Source organism: Oncorhynchus kisutch, linkage group LG11 (assembly GCF_002021735.2).
Source record: "Oncorhynchus kisutch isolate 150728-3 linkage group LG11, Okis_V2, whole genome shotgun sequence".
Classification (NCBI taxonomy): domain Eukaryota; kingdom Metazoa; phylum Chordata; class Actinopteri; order Salmoniformes; family Salmonidae; genus Oncorhynchus; species Oncorhynchus kisutch.
In genome coordinates, this window is record NC_034184.2 from 74,345,258 (window position 1) to 74,350,104 (window position 4,847).

The 4,847-nt window shown below is 41.7% G+C and overlaps 1 long non-coding RNA gene across 2 annotated transcripts; it reads right to left on the reverse strand.

The window, feature by feature from the left end:
• Window positions 1-1,985: 1,985 nt before the first annotated feature.
• On the reverse strand, window positions 1,986-4,584 carry LOC109899250 (uncharacterized). 2 transcript variants are annotated; one of them, XR_002256464.2, is made up of 3 exons: window positions 3,900-4,580; window positions 3,078-3,151; window positions 1,986-2,891 (listed from the first exon to the last, which is right to left on the reverse strand). It is a non-coding gene; the product is annotated as an uncharacterized LOC109899250 (long non-coding RNA). The 2 variants fall into 2 exon arrangements; XR_004211760.1 differs by having other exon boundaries at window positions 3,078-4,584.
• Window positions 4,585-4,847: the final 263 nt, after the last annotated feature.

The following is a 4,847-nucleotide window of genomic DNA, read 5'->3' on the forward strand; positions in this document are numbered from 1 at the left end:
CGCTACACTGGAGACGCACAACGGAGTTTATGAAGCGTGACTGCGTAAAATGCAATTTAGACCCCCTATCTATGGCATTGACATGTGCGTAATGGTTTTCAGTGAAATGTAATGCGGCGTTGCTGAACCGTTTGCGGACACACGAAACCAAATCCACTGATTCACAAACAGGTTTGCAATTAAAAAGCCTTTAAGGGCTTGATATGGAGCGCAATAATCTTTAGTGCTGTGTAGGCCATTGAGAGGGGTGATAGCCGTAAATAGTGCAGCGTAGGGGTGGCAGCGTAGCCTAGTGGTTAGAGCATTGGACTATTAACCGGAAGGTTGCGAGTTCAAACCCCCGAGCTGACAAGGTACAAATCTGTCGTTCTGCCCCTGAACAGGCAGTTAACCCACTGTTCCCAGGCCGTCATTGAAAATAAGAATGTGTTCTTAACTGACTTGCCTGGTTAAATAAAGGTAAAATTTAAAAAAAAAAAAAGCACGGGCTATGGACCCAAAGGTTGCTAGAAACACCAGATGGAACGTATTAATTAGTGCTGTAGGGAGCGATGGTTATAATGATTGACTGATTGGCAAGCTGTTGATGCGGATGTCACCTCAGCCCCTGGGTTAACCCCAGGAGCGCCTATGGAGCAACATTGAACGAATTCAATATTAAATTAAATTGCGCCAACAATATATTTCATATCGTATACATTATCACAATCCAAAATAACCAAATTACATTCTAATACAATTATTATCATTGCCTAAAAAATGATGGTAATTAAAATGAGGCCTGTTGAAGTTATGTCCTTATTGGCTCCCAAGTGGCGCAGTGGTCTAAGACACTGCATCTCAGTGCTGGTTCGATTCCAGGCTGTATCACAACCGGCAGTCATTGGGCGGCGCAGCGTCGTCCAGGATTGGCCGGTGTAGGCCGTCATTGTAAACACGGCCATTTGTTCTTAACTGACTTGCCTGGTTAAATAAAAATAACGATGTAATACTACTGTTATTAGTCTATTATTATCACTATCGACGGCTAATTATTGAATTAACATATTTGGGATATTGGATTCAAGAAAAAACAGGGTTTACAGAACCCGAGGAGTGTCACGGAAACAGCAGATATGATTTATTCAACAAACAGACGTTTCTGATAAAGCGGGTAGATACATGTCAAGAAGAGGGAGAAACGATAAAAAGTGCTTACCCAGTGGCGACAGCCTTATGTAAACACGACCAACTGTGAGGAACGACAGAAGAATTCAAACGAAATTAAAATCAAATCTATTCTGAGTGAAGAAATTACAGCACCATTAATCAAACTATGAGAGACAGTGAAATAAAAAGGGCAACTCAAGTTAATGTCCAATCGAAAGGGTTATACAAAACATATCCTTCTACATTATGGGATTTTATACTTTATTGCATTTTGTGGGACTAATTATGTAGACTATATTTTAGTTAAAAACCATTAACATGAGAAGAGAAATTTGAACAAGGTAGGTTAACGACCTGACCAGACAAACTTCCCTGAGCCCTATGGTTATAACCTTTGATAAGACCCAATCAGTTCACTCTGTTGGGAGAAAACTGTTATCCCTATACATAGTGCAAGGGACATAAAAGCAAAAAGAAGGTCAAAGGCCCTAGGTACCGTCAGTGCAGAGGTCACCTTCTCCTGCTGGATTATAAGGCACATTACATCTGTGGAAAATGGAAAACACGAAACCTCAGCCAGTCTACCCTGGGGTCATAGCCGTACCCCTGTAGGTATGACTTCGTTAACCTGAACTCAGTTACTCGATCTGGATTGATTATCTCAAATGGTTTTACCAGCAACTTGCACTCAGGACTAGGCTCTAATACTGTCACTAATGTCAGTTTACAGATTGTACCAGAGATTTACAATGAATTAACAAAGCTGAATGCAAGACAGGGTAAAGTGTTTGTCAAAATAGGGAATAGAAATAGGAAAGACACTCCTAGTTAAAAGATCAGTAGAAACAAAGACAATTTAATTAGTTATACTTGTCACAACCTTACAACAGCAACCAGTCTTTCTCACATTCTAACACAAACACACTCTCTTTCCAGTCATTCAATGGGTATATTTATGTCTTTGAGGGGGGGGGGGACCTCCTCTGGGTAACACCATTACAGCACTCCCTCCAAGGTTATGATGTCACACGTGGCTCCTTCCACTGGGCGTGTCCTTAACAGGTGAGCGTGGTCTGCTGCAATGGTTTGATTGATAGAAGGTGTGGCCTATCGGGTGGGAGCTTGCCCTGGAGTGGAATGAGGAGCTACTGTCAGTGGAGGGAGCGGTCTCTACAACAGCGTTTCCCAAACTCGGTCCTGAGGCCTCTCCTGGGAGCACGTTTTGGTTTTTGCCATAGCACTACACAGCCAATTAAAACAAATCAAAGCTTGATGAGGAGTTGGTATTTTGAATCAGCAAAAAAACAAAACATGCCCCCAGGGGGGTTCAGGACTGAGGTGGGGTAACCCTGGTCTAGAAGAAGATGGGGAGTGTCCTTCATGGGGACTGTGTGTTTTGGGGACAAAGTGTCTCTTGTGACCAGAGGCTCTTTTATGTCGGTGTTTCTTGTCTCTATGGCTGTCTCTGTCATTGTCTCAGTCCCTTCTGTCTTTGTAGCTGTCTTGGCCTGTGTTGCTATCTTAGTCTTAAAGATGGACACAAAAGAGACAAAGTTCTCGGCTGTCTCTATGATTGTCTTTTTCCCTGAGTCCCCTGTGGTCTTTGTATTCCCAATTGTCTCTGGGTGGTGTCCTGCCCCTTACTATTTGATGTCTGTACTCCTGAGTGGCCAGCAGGGCAGCGCTGTGGAATGGTGTTGAGCAGGAAACAATTGTTAGTGCTGCACATCGGACACTTCATCCTGAAAGACAGATGAACCAAAATGAACACTGCAAAGCCAGCAAGGCCTCCGATATGAGCCAGTAACTTTGACACCGGTCTGTACGGGTCAGTCATACCTTGCCGAGAGTCAAAGACATTCTGCATTGAAAGCCAAACACCCATAACAGATCCTTAACCAGATCCTTTGCTAACACATCCCACTCACCAGCCTGCTGAACCCATGGTTTCTGCTTGCACCCAGCCCGATTGGTTTCCTTCAACAGCTCATCCAATGCACGTCTACATGGAACATGGGGAGTGAGAGAACACCTGACCACTGTGACTGACCCAAACTTAAGGAAAGCGTTGACTATGTACAGACTCAGTGAGCATAGCCTTGCTATTGAGAAAGGCCGCCGTAGGCAGACCTGGCTCTCAAGAGTAGATAGGCTATGTGCTCACTACCCACAAAAGGAGGTGGAAGCTGAGCTGCACTTCCTAACCTCCTTCCAAATGTATGACCATATTAGACACATATTTCCCTCAGATTACACAGACCCATAAATCATTTGAAAACAAATCTAATGTCAATAAACTCCCATATCTATTGGGCAACCAGTGAAGAACAAACACAATTGCAAATACAACCTATATTTATGTTGAATTATTTCCCTTTTGTACTTTAACTATTTGCACATCATTACAACACTGTATATAGACATGACATTTAAATGTCTTTATTCTTTTGGAACTTTTATAAGTGTAATGTTTACCGTTCATTTTTTATTGTTTATTTCACAAAGTTTTTATTTATTTCACTTGCTTTGGTAATGTCAACATATGTTTCCCATGCCAATAAAGACCTTAAATGTACATTTAACTGAGAGAGAGCAAGAGGGAGACATTGACATATAAAATGGGGCTAAAAAGGGAGAGTAGAGAAAGGGGAGAATAAAAAGTGAGAGGAAAAACAGCAGAATGGAAAGCAGAGAGGGAGATGCATCACAACCTCAGTCTAAGAGGGCAAGCAACAGTAACTTAGAGGTACCTCTTGTGTCCTGGGTTGACCTGCTGAGTCAGTAGTATCTTGTCTCAGTGGGAGAAACTGTTATAGCTGCCCTTTGACCACAGACAAGTGCGCGCAGGATCTCTCACGCACGCACATTATTTTACTATCCATGGTACACACACACATCAATCTCTATTCTCACACTCCATCCTCCCCCAAACATTGAATTTCCAGCAGCTGCGACCCAAAAATAACTCCCTACTTGTTTGGTGTTACATTACCTTGCTGAATCTCTCAACAACAATTCAGTCGCTAAGTGAGATAGTTAGCTAGTAATGCTACAATTGATTGAATAACAGCACAACATAACTAGCTAATCATTTACAAGCATAACATGAATAGCAATCGACCTAGCTGCTGGAAAACAATTAACTACAATTTAAATAGCATAATAAATCCCCTTGACATAGCTAGCTAGATTGCCTTTTAAAACACCGATAAAATTCACATCAAGCAAGAAAAAATCACACTGGCACTAGGATAGATTATAATATAGTTATCCAACTCGCCACCATCTGCCATGGTGTAGTGATCACTGTAAAACATTTTTTTTAAAGGCAAATCAATAGTGCCAATGCTAGCTAATGATTATTTATGAACATTTCTGTTTACTTCTCCTCCACGGAGGCCTTCGAGCGAGCACCTCACACACCTACGCTCCGTAGTAGTGCCTTACGTAAAATCAGATTTCATTACGTAAAATAACAGAAAGAATGACATAAAAACACACACATTATTTTGACATATATTATAACAGTAAATATGTAGTCTAAAATAAAAAAGTATATGGCTAAATTTATTTTCAGTAGTTGGTTTCGATCAGGCATGAAATTAATCCTCTAATTTCATTTTTAGATTGACATTGTGAGACCCCGCCTCCATCTCCTTGACTGACTGCTGGAACAGAGCAGTGGGCGGGTGCTTCAC